This window comes from Delphinapterus leucas, chromosome 20 (genome assembly GCF_059928025.1).
Source record: "Delphinapterus leucas isolate spDelLeu-1000000601 "Yukka" chromosome 20, BTC_Dleu_Yukka2, whole genome shotgun sequence".
Lineage (NCBI taxonomy): Eukaryota > Metazoa > Chordata > Mammalia > Artiodactyla > Monodontidae > Delphinapterus > Delphinapterus leucas.
Window position 1 is genome coordinate 17,475,820 of NC_143148.1, and position 12,142 is coordinate 17,487,961.

The following is a 12,142-nucleotide window of genomic DNA, read 5'->3' on the forward strand; positions in this document are numbered from 1 at the left end:
GGGAGTCGTACTTTTCCATCTGCACTCCTCGCCTGCCTTAAATTCCCAGAAAGGTTTTGAGCGGCGAGCAGGGATCTGAGCCGGTTGTCGATGTGCGCTCTTGGTCACCTGAGCGCCTTCCCAGAAAGGGCTGTTTTCTGTCTAGGTTTCCGTTCTCACAGAAGGCCTGTAAAACGCCTGGATGTCCGATCCCGTGCATCGTTGTATCCCTAGGGAGGCTGTGGCAGAGACCTCGGTGTGCCAATCTTCCCCAGCAGGAAAGGCAGACAAGAGGCCCCGAGAGGAGGAGATGCTTTGTCAGTGCTCCTCAGGGCTGCAGCCTGGGCGGGGCCGGCCTCCCTCGTGCCCTGACACCCCCGGGGCGGAGCTGGGGGCCCTGCGCGCGCCAGCTGACCATTTGATCTGAGCCACTAACCCCAGACCCGCCCGTACTCAGCCGGGCCTTCGTTATGGGCCCGAGTCTCGCCGCCACACAGCTCAGCCCGAGCGCCCCACTTGGAGGCTGCGGCCCACGGAGGTGGAGTGACTGCGCCGGCTGGACGGCCCCACCCGGGGCCCAGAGGCGCGGCGCTCGCGGCCCACGCGGGGCGGGCGGGCCTGGGGTCGTCGGCTGGCGTGCCCGAGGGCTTTCACCCGCAGAGCCGCCGTCCGAGGTTCCGGTCTCCGCCTGGGGTCGCCTGAGCACTGCAGCTTACAGGGCTGCTCGGGATGACGTAGGGGGAGGGGAAGAAGCAGCTGCGCCGCGGCTGCTCGCGGCCAGAGCCCGAGGCGGGGTCGGTTTCTTGGCAACGGGGCCCCTCTCGGGTCGCGCCCACCCCCTTCTTGGTCGGTCTCCCCTCCCCCATTGAAGCTCCGCGGAGTCAGAGCCCCGGGACCCGAGGCGGAGCCCAGGTGTGGCCTGGGGGGGGGGGCGCGATTGGCGTGGGAGGGGTGACCCCAGGGCTGCCCAGCTGCGGGCCGGCGTTTGTCCGGCGGGGCTGCGCTGGGGGCAGGGGACCCGGAGGGCCCGAGGTGGGGGCGACAAGTCTGTTTCCGCCCGGCCTCCGCCTGCTCCGGCTAAAACGAGTCTTTCCGGTGGGGCTGCCCAGCCGGGTCCGCCCTCCCCAGCCTCCCGGAACCCGCCCGGAAACGTGCAGTACCCCGCCCGGGCCGAGGGCGAGAGCAGGCCGATGGGTGGAGCGCTTGGAGAGGCGGGAGAGCCCGGGTCCTGGGTTCCAGCCCGGGCCGCGAGCCCCGGGGCCCCTCTTTCCATTCCGGTGAGTCCCCAGGGCCACCCTGACAGACGGTTTTGGGAAAGCTTCCTGGGTGATTCTGGGAATCAAGGGTCCAGACTAACCTTATTACTTTACAGCTGGGAAAACGGAGGCACAGACTGTCCCAAGGCCACACCAAAAGTTAGCAAACCACGAGGAAGCCAAGGGAAAGCCTATGGGGAGAGACCCGACAGAGACCGGGATTTTTCCCAGGCCCTGAGTCCTGGGGGTCTGGAGTAGACAAGAGGGGCTACGAAGGCCTGGGCGCCCGCTGCCCCGACAGCTTCCCCGGGGGGTGGACCGAGCTGGATCACCGCGACGGCCCCCAGCCTCACGAAATTGAGGAAGATGCCTTTCTTTCCTCAGTCGAGGAGTAGAGATTCCGTTTAACCTCTGCAGACAGTACGACAGGTACCACTCTCCCTCCCAGCCTGGCGCCAGCAGGAACCCGAGGGCATGTCAACAGGAGCCAGGAACTGGAGGCGAAGCATCCTTCATTTCCTCTGCGGCGGTGGAACAAGTGAGGTCTCTGGTTGCCAGAATCTGGTTTTTCAAAATCGTAGCATGCTGGCACCGAAAGCGGGGGTACCCTGAAGGACTCTTTTATCTTATCTGCTTAACCTTGAATCAGGCTTGCAATCAGCATTTGATCAAAAAGCTTGGCCAGTTTCTCAAAATGCAAAATCAATCGCCGATTTTACTTTTTTACTTGGCATTTCCTTGGGATAGTCTCGGTTCTGGGGATGAAAGATTATAAACTGTTGTCTTAAATTCTGTCCTGATTAGCATCTTTCCTCAATTCAGGATTTCCCTGGAGCCAGATCTTTGCAGCTTCAGGATTATGACTTTTTTAAAATATAAGTTTGATGAATTTTTATCGGTTCTCTAAATTAGAAACTCCCTTAATTACAGGAGAAAACATTTTCAAAGAGAAAGGGTAGACCTTTAGAACAAACCCGGGAGCAATGCTTCTAAAGAAAATCTCAGGGCAGGCAGGTCCTCAGAACCAAGTGAGATGGTCTTTTCTGCAGCCGTCAGGCCCACCGTCTTTCAGTTAACTCTTGACTAAAAAATAAAGAATAAATGAAGGTTTGCTTAAAGCTGTTCATCCTCCTGCAGAGGATTCTAACTTGAGAGAAAGCATGGTCTTGGTTAAATTGTTTTAAAATTGGGCTTGGGTGGCCAGATGGTAGATGAGGGGAAATTTCCCCTTGTAAAAGTATTTCCAGTTAATAAATGAAGAAAGAAAGATAGAACATCACCATTTTGTATTCCTAATTAATTAATGGATCTAGGCATGATCAGCTATGGCTACTAAGTCTTGAAAAGAGAGAACCCACATGATGTGCTAATGGAAAAACTCAGCACAAACTCTGAAGTCATCTTGACGCTCCTTACAGCCCTGCCCCCACACAAATCAAAGCTGCATCTGATCAAGCCTCATCTGGATCAACAACACTACGGGAACATAATCAAAACTATCCACATCTTGTGAAACTACAAGTGACTCAGTTCTTTAATAATGACTTGCAAGGAAAATATTGCATTTAGATTCTAAATCAAATAAATGGTAAAAAGAAAAAAGTGGCATTCACAGGACACTTGTAAATTTGAACACCAGTGTGGTATTTGATATTTAAAAAGTATTATTACATTATTTCAGAATGATAATATGGTTACATTTTTAAGTATTTAAAAATATTTTAACATTTTCGATGTATTTTGGAAATATGTGCTAAAATATTTACAGATGATATGATATCTAGATTTTATTTTAAATAGTTTTATGTAGGACTCTCCTGGTGGCACAGGGGTTAAGAATCCACCTGCCAATGCAGGGGACACAGGTTCGATCACTGGTCTGGGAAGATCCCACATGCAGCAGAGCACCCAAGCCTGTGTGCCACAACTACTGAGCCTGCGCCCTAGAGCCCATGAGCCACAACTACTGAGCTCGTGTGGCTAGAGCCCATGTTCCGCAAGAGGAGCCACCGCAATGAGAAGCCCGCGCACCACAATGAAGAGCAGCCCCCGCTCACTGCAACTAGAGAAAGTCCGCATGCAGCAACAAAGACCCAATGCAGCCAAAAATAAATAAATTTATTTTTTTAAAAAAAGATCTAAATAGTTTTATGTAGTAGTAAGGAAAGTAGGTGAAGGTATAGATGGAAACAAGGTTGAATATTAGTAATGAGTACATGGTGGTTCATTTTATTATTCTTTTTTTTTAATGTTTAAATTTTTTTTATCTTTTACTTTTTGCAGGGCGTTTTCAAACTTGGGAACCTGCCTTGAAGCCTGACTAAATTGTCTGGGTTGGAGCTCAGGACGACTGGCCCATGTCTTGCTCTGTGAAATTACACATGTCATTTCTCACTTGTCCGTTCAAGAAACACTATGGAGGACCTTCTGTCTGCTTGAGAGCTGACACTTCAGGTTAGAAAATAACAAAGAAGGAAGCCACCAAATGGAAGCATGGAAGACTTTGCAGAAGAATTGATGTTTGATATGGGTTCTGACAGATGAAAAGGAGCTCCCTGAGTGGTGTCAGTTCATCTTCTATAAGATAAGGTGGTTAGACTAGGTCTACGTGGAGGACCCATTTAATCCTAATAGATTCTGTGGTTATAACCTGCCCGTAATCAACTTTTTCTTCTCTGTGTGTCCCTCCAGGGAGTTGAGAGACCACCATGGACTTCCTGTCATCATTCTTTATTTTGTTAGCTGAAGCAATCCAAATTGAGCTGTTGGTCTTGAGTCTCCCAGTTGTGTTTGGAGGCCAAAGCATTATTGTGTTAACCAGTCTGTAACCTTCTTAGGGATTGGTCTCTTGGGCTCATAGATTTATTTCCATCCATCTAGTTCCCAAGGCATTTCACTTAGTAACTGTAGATATACCAAGCTATACCAAGGCCCAGCCATTTTGTTGAGCCATTCGCTCATCAAAACATGGGTGCCTGTAGTCGATACCCTCAGCCTTCCCAACTGCTTTTATCTTCCCTCTCTTCCTGTAGGACATGCAATTCAATATTCAGCATGCATCCTGGCCTTTGGGTTAATTGTTCATCCTGATACTCTGCCAAAACAGGTCGAACTTTGTGCTTTGATGGCCTTTTCACCCATGTGACATGAACCATCTGTTGGGTCAAAGCTTAAAACAGCAATTGTCATTTGACAAGTAGTTGGCAGTATCACATCTCTACTCTGTTATGGAAAATTATTTTTCTGTTTTCATCTTCTCAGTTTTTGTGGATGTTTGTACTTTAAAAGGACAATTTCTGAAACTTCTGGAGAAGTAAGATAAGACTGTTTAAATTTGGTTGCTATATGTTTGTTGAATGAGTTTGCTTGGGCTATCATGCTGAGTCTAATATGTTGTCTTTTTAGGGATCTGGCTGCATCTAGCTGTGTGATCCAGAGCCTGGTGGAGGGCTGGGAATGCTAGCAGCTCCTCTAACTCTTACTACTATAAACCAGAGGTATACTTCACTGTGGGAAAAATATTGGGAAATTAGCTGTGATATATTGTATGTTTCCAGTGATTGCTGAAAAGCTTCTTATATTCATTTAATTAGAATAATTTACCTTAATAGAAAACTATAATTTTCTACTTTTTCCAATCAGTTGAACCAATGTGTACTTCTTTTTAACCCACTCAGATGGAATTTATTACACCAAAGCTAATACCCTAAACCTGAATTTTTGTGCTAACCATCATTATAACTGAGCAATTATGCTATAGGAATAGTTGAGACCTCTGCTTCTGGCTCTGAACACCAGCCTGGATCAAACCAAACCTCCCACCTCAAACAAGCAGAACAGCTGGATAATTTAAAAAATATGTCTGACAGTAAGAACCTGAGAGGGCAAGATCCTGGAGAGAATGGAAACATAGAAAGGTGAGCCTGACATTTGACATTTGTCTTAGCTTGGGCTGCTATAAAATAAACCATAGACTGGGTGGCTTAAACAACAGACATTTATTTCTAACAGTTATAGAGGCTAAAAGTCCAAGATCAAGGTGTCAGCAGATTCGGTTCTTTGTGAGGGCTGGCTGGCAGATTGCCACCTTCTCTCTGTGTCCTCACATGGCAGAGAGAGGAAGTTCTGGTGTCTCTTCCTCATCTTATAAAAGCACTAATCCAGGGACTTCCCTGGTGATCCAGTAGTAAAGAATCCGCCTTCCAATGCAGGGGATGCGGGTTCAATCCCTGGTTGGGGAACTAAGATCCCCCATTCCGCGGGGCAACTAAGCCCGCACACCACAACTACTGAGCCCACTTGCCTCAACTAGAGAGAGAAAACCTGCGCACCACAACTAGAGAGAAGCCCATGTGCGCTGCAACAAAAAGATCCTGCTTGCCGCAACGAAGACCCTGCATGCCACTACAAAGACCCGATGCAGCCAAAAAAAAAAAAAAAAAAGCGCACTAATCCAATCATAGAGGCTACACCCTCATCACGCCATCTGAACCTAATTACCTTCCCAAGGTTTCATTTCCTTATATCACCACGTTGGGGGCTAGGGCTTCAATATATGAATGGGGGGGCACAAATATTTAGTACATAACAGCACTATTATTCCCTTCAAGGCATTTACCTCTTCACTGCCTCTTCAAGGCAGTGATTTCAGTGCTAAGAAGCTGAGCAAAGCTTTGGCAATCTCAGAGAGGCCCTGGTAATATCCTAGGCTTTTGGTTAGGACCTTTGAAAGGTTATACCAGTAGTAAGGGCAAATCAAAAAAGGACCAACTCTCACAAAGGTACAGCTTTGACTCAAACCAGATTAAGATGGTCTGCCTCTATACTAACTGCATTACAAAGCAAAAGAAAATCTCTGGAGAAACATAGCATCATCCACAATACCACATTGATTCTATAATTTTTCATGTACAACCTGTAGCTGTTGATCAAAATTTACTAGGCATACCAGGAGACAAGACCAAGTCACCCTAAACCAAGAGAAGAAATAGTTAATATAAACTGACTCACAGAAATCCAGTTATTAGAGTTATCAGATATAGACAAATATAGATAGAATAACCTCTGATCAATACATTCAAGGGGATTAAAGACAAAATGGAAAATTCCAACAGGTAATAGAAGTATATAAAAAAAGAATCAATAGAAATTTTATAACTGAAAAAGTGTAATTAAAAGTAACAGGTGAGTTCAAAGAAGATTAGACACAGATGAAGAGAGGATTAGTGAATTGGAAGATAGGAAAAAATATCCAAAGTGATGCATCAAGAGACAAAAGAATGGAAAATACAGAAAGAGTATGTCGTATTTTGGACATAGTGAAAAGGTTTTAACATAATTGTAGTTGAAGTCCCAGAAGAGGACAGGGAGAGAGAGAATTGAACAGAAGCAATATTTGAATAGATAATGGCCAGGAATTTTCCAAAGTTGTTGAAAGACATAAATCCACAGATTCAAGAATCCTTTTAGAGACCTAAGCAGTATAAATATAAAGAACATCACACTTAGACACATCAGAGTAAAACTACCAAAAATCAAAGAATAAGAGATAATCTTAAAAGTAGCCAAGTAAAATGACAGATTACCTTCACTGGAACTATCCTAAGACTTAGTGCTAACTTTAACAGAAACCATGAAAGCCAGAAGACAATGAAATAACATCTTTACAGCACTGAAAAGCTAATCTAGAATTTTTTAGATGGGATCTTCGTTGTGGCTTGTTGAATCCTTAGTTGTGGCATGGGGAGTATTTAGTTGCAGCATGCAGGGTCTTTAGTTGTGACCTACAAACTCTTAGTTGTGGCATGTGAGATGTAGTTCCCTGACCAGGGATCAAACCTGGACCCCCTGCATTGGGAGCATGGAGTCTTAGCCACTGGACTACCAGGGAAGTCCCTGGAATTTTTTAACCAATAAAAATACTTATCAATAATGAAGGTTAAATGAGGTTATTCTTAAAATAGACAAAAAACGAGAGCATTTGTTACTAGCAGATATCTACTAAAAGAAGTACTAAAGGAGATTCTTTTAGGCAGAGGGAAAATTGTCATAAGTGGAACTTTAGAAATGCCAAAAGGAATGAATGTAGAAAGCAGCAGAAAGAGAAAATAAGTGGGTAAATCTGACCAAAATAATATCTTGTGGGATTTTAAATACATATAGAAAAACGTTTTAACTATATATATATATATATATATATAAGAATAAAAATGTATGACAGCAATAGAACAAGAAATGGGAGGGGAGTGAATAGAGTTAAGATGTGTTAAGGTTCTTACACTGTTCAAGAACTAGTAAAATTACGAATCATTTTTTTTTATTTTAATAAGTTAAGATGCATTTTATAATGTCTCAGTGTGCTTGGGCTACCATAACAAAATAAGATAGACTGGATGGCTTAAACAACAGAAATTTATTTTCTCACAGTTCTGGAGATTGGAAGTCAGAGATTAGGGTGCCAGCATGGTCAGGTTCTAGTGAGGGCTCTCTTTATGTTTTTTTTTTTTTCCTTTGCGGTACGTGAGCCTGTCACTGTTGTGGCCTCTCCCATTGCGGAGCACAGGCTCCAGACGCGCAGGCTCAGTGGCCATGGCTCACGGGCCCAGCCGCTCCATGGCGTGTGGGATCTTCCTGGATGGGGCACGAACCCGCGTCCCCTGCATCGGCAGGTGGACTCTCAACCACTGCGCCACCAGGGAAGCCCTGAGGGCTCTCTTTAGATGGCCCTCTTCTCCCTTTGTCGTCAGATGTCAGAAAGAGAGAGAACTCTCTGGTGTTTCTTCTTATAAGAACAGCAATCCTATCAGGTCAGATCCTTATGACCTCACTTAACCTTAATTACTTCTGTAAAGGTCCTGTCTTCAAATACAGTCACACTGGGGGTTGGAGCTTCAACATATAAGTTTGGTAGGGGGACACAATTCTGTCCATAACATAATCTCTAGGGTATATATATATCAAGCTAATACTAGAGGGATAAATGATGTGAAAATAATTACTTCAAAAGAAAACAAAGAAGGTGAGGCAAATAGAAAAAGAAATAGAAACATTGTAGCTTTAAACGTAAATATGAGGGAATTCCCTGGCAGTCCAGTGGTTAGGACTCGGTGCTTTCACTGCCATGGGCCCAGGTTCAATCCCTGGTCGGGGAACTAAGATCCTGCAAGCCATGCGTCGTGGCCAAAAACAAAACAAAGCAAAACAAAACTAAATATGTTAGTAATTAAATCAAATATAGATGAACTAAACATTGCCATCAAACTACAAAAATTGACAGACAGGATAAATAACGGAAAACCAGCTACATATTGAGACACACCTTAGGCATGAGGATAAGAAAGGTATAAAGTGCAAAGATAGGAAAAAATACTCCATGCAAACAATGACTAAAGAGGTTGTTGGAAGGCAGAAATATCAATATTTCTAATGTGACCACACAAATTTGCCACTATCGATAACAGTTAATGGAAAATGTATTTTTCTGAATTTTATTGGATCAAATTGATTGTTCTCACGTCTTTGAAACTAGTCATTTCCTTAAAGTAGGATCACACTCTGACATACCCACATGCCATCCGTATTCAAAGAGTCAGGTGCCAGGAGCCTCCTGCCAGCCTGAAAACCATTCTGTTGAGTCTGGCAGTCTGTGTGTATGTAGTGTGTAGGCATTCGAAGCTTTCTTTCCATTCACCCCAAGTTTGCTGAGCTTTGCCAAAGGTCAGGCTCAGTGTTGGGCAGTGCCTGTCCTAGTGGAGCTCAAAACTCCAGAGAGAGATAGGCATGTGTGGATAGGACCCCCAAATATCTGAATGTGCACTGTAGCAAAGGCACGGGAACCTGATGAGAAAGGGACTCATTCTTCCTGCGGAGTTCCTTTCTCCCTTCCTCAAATATTCATTGAGCACCTACTATGTCCCAGGCTCATTAACATGTTTTTTTTTTTCTGACGTAAGAGCCATATTCTTTCCAAAAAACTATGTCATCTTTTTTTTTTTTTAAAGTGGGGAAGATTTTTCTCCCCAGTCAGTGAATTTTGTGAAATATCTATAAATTAACAGCAAACGGGCAAATACAGAGGCCGAGGCAGGAAAAACAGGAAAGGAAACCAGCCCTTTTAGAGCCACCATTGTTTGTTCTCTCACTGATCCCCATAATAACCTAATTTGGGAGGTGTGGATATCCTTTACAGATTGGAAATTCAGGCACAGAGAGGTTAAGTAACTTGCTCTAAGGCCCCAGCTTACAAATTGAGGAGCTGATCTATAGACACCAAGTCTTTTGACTCCTGGTCCAGTGTTCTTCCTGTACCAGGCAGCTGAGTAATAGGTGTCCTAGAGACCTTCTTCACTCGCGGAGCCCCTGGGCTTGGGGGTGGCGTTTGTGAAGCAACGTGAGGAGCCTGGGGGAACACATTTCAGCCTCTGTGTCTGCTATGCTCTCAGGTTGAAATGCCCAGATGTCCCACGTGGGGTTGGATGCTGGTGCCTCCTCCACCCACTGCTCACCCCTTGGCCTCCCTATCTTTGGGACTTTGCATCAGCCTGTCATCTACTGACAGGTAATAAGATAGAGCATTTGAAGGTGGGTGAAGGCCTTTGTCTTTGTGGGTGATCATCTCGTCATCAGGGTCCTAGCATTTTCTTGACAGTTTCCAGAAGGTTCTATACTCATTAAGAACTGGCATTTGCATAGATGGCTCTGGTGCAAGGTGTTCACCTAGTCCTTTGGGCCAATAGTGTAGCTTCAGAAGCGGACAGGAGAAAAGCAAAGAAAAGACTATTCACAGGTGTCTTAGTCTGCTCAGGCTGCCTTAATAAAATACCATAGACTGGATGACTTAAACAACAGAAATTTATTTTCTCAAAGTTCTGGAGGATGGAAGTCCGAGATCAAGATGCCAGTATGGTCAGGCTCTGGTGAAAGCTCTCTTCCTGGTTTGCAGTAGACTGCCCTCTCACTGTGTCCCCACATGACAGAAAGAGTGAGCTCTCTGGTATCTTAATAAGACCACTAATCCCATCATGAGGGCCCCACCCTCATGGTCTCATCTAACCTAATTACCTCCCAAAGGCTCCATCTCCAAATACCATCACATTAGAGGTTAGAGCTTCAACATGTAAATTTTGGGGGACACTGAAAGTCCATAGCCACTGGTTTTGTGCCTTTGGGCAAATCTCTTCATCTCTTACCAGTGTAATGGGCAGATTATGATTCAAAAGGGGTAGAAAGTAAGAGCCCCTGCCCTGCTGTCTGTTCTTTCCCCTTTGTCTTTTCAGAGGCCCTTTGGCAGCTTCACAGCCAGGGCTCAGGAGGGGCCAGTCTCCCTTACTGAGAAAAATGACCCCAAGCACGCTACATGCAGTTTCTCCAAGTGAGTTTGGAGGAGGGGGGTAGCAGATGTCTCAGGTGGTGTTGAGCATGCGTCTAGGCACCTGGCAACCTAAGGAAGGTGGCTGGTGTTCCCATCTGAAGGTCAAATCATTAAGCAACCTTTATATCTTTCATAGGTTTCCCAATTAGCTTGTTTTTAAACCTCCAAAGTTTGAACCTTGTAAGTTTATCTGCTGAAAACGAAGATGCTATAGAGGCTGTTGCCCCATTTTCCCTTGGATGGACTCAGTCTCCCTGCCCCAGCCCCACTTCCTCTGGTCCTCAGGAGAACCCAGCTACTAGATCTTTCTTTTGGGGACCCAGCCACCTACTCTCTGGTAGGACCTCACCCTGTGTGCTCTAGGGTTCCAAGTGGAGGCTCAGACACCCAGCCCAGCCCTGCCTCAGGTGCTGGGCCTGCACCACGAGTCCGAGTCGGGGAGTCTAAGCCTCAGTGCTCCTGACAGGCTGAGGACTCCTGCTGTTTGACGTGTGGCAGCTTCTGACCAACCTGGACCTAGACTTTTCCCTTAACTAAACTCTAATCCTAGCTTCTGATTGGTGACACCCCTGTCCCCATTGCCTGGTGCCCCTGAACCACTGCCGACTCTTCATGGCTTTGCTGGCTACACCTCTGTGCACACACCCTTCTCCCTAGGATGTGAGCAACTGTCCTGGGTCTTCCTGAGACCTGCTTCCTCCCTCCCCACCCTGTAGGGGGTTCCTCTGTGACCACACCTGCCAGGTGGCTTGTGAGGAGGCCAGTGACGCCTCCAGGGAGGGCAGCTAGGGTGGGGCAGTTCAGCAAAGCTGGTGGGTGTGGATTGCTCTGTTGTGGCCTAGAAACAAGGTTTTATAGAATTGCCCTGTAATGCATGCTCTCCCAGTCCCTGAAGCTTTGCAGTGGGAAGATGGATTCACACACAGCTTAGTAACGAAAACCAGCATTTCCCCTTTTGACTGCTCAGCTTTGACAAAGTGGCACCAAAACAGCTGGATTAAGCTGGCCCATGTCAGGAGGTATTCTGGGGCAAAACCGGGACTTCACGTGTACTCTCTTATTTAGCTCTCACAACCACCCTGTGGGGCGCATAGTGCTGTCTGAAAACCGAGACTCAGAGAGGTTAGGTACCTTGGCCACGGTCACACAGCACATCCATGACAGGGTACTATTTTAAACCAGACCTGCTGAGGCCAAGGTTCACAGGGCACTAGGCTGGTGTGTACCTCTTCTGTTGCTCCACACAGGGCAGGCTCAGGATAGGGATGGGGAACTGACATGTGCAAAGATATCTAGTCTTTTCTTCTTTGAAAAAGTATATCACTCTGCAACTCTTCAAATATGACTGCATTGCACAACTTGGTAGACCTTGACAAATGCAGAAGGGCCGCAGCGGGAGCGCCCTGGCAGGTTAACAAACCAGTGAAGTCAGTAGGTGACGTTCTCACCCTGCATAGGTACCTGGAGCTGCCCTGAGCCCCACCCCAGATGCTGAGACTGTACTTTGATGCCCACCAGGGCTGTGCCCGAACACGGC

The 12,142-nt window shown here is 46.1% G+C and overlaps 1 pseudogene across 1 annotated transcript in view; it reads left to right on the top strand.

The window, feature by feature from the left end:
* Window positions 1–523: 523 nt before the first annotated feature.
* LOC111180923 (uncharacterized) overlaps window positions 524–12,142 on the top strand; it is a 52,247-nt pseudogene continuing 40,628 nt past the window's right edge. Inside the window, exons 1-4 of the transcript XR_002646295.3 lie at window positions 524–1,256; window positions 3,519–3,689; window positions 4,641–4,732; window positions 4,996–5,152. The product of XR_002646295.3 is annotated as an uncharacterized LOC111180923 (transcript). The remainder of the gene's footprint in view (window positions 1,257–3,518; window positions 3,690–4,640; window positions 4,733–4,995; window positions 5,153–12,142) is intronic.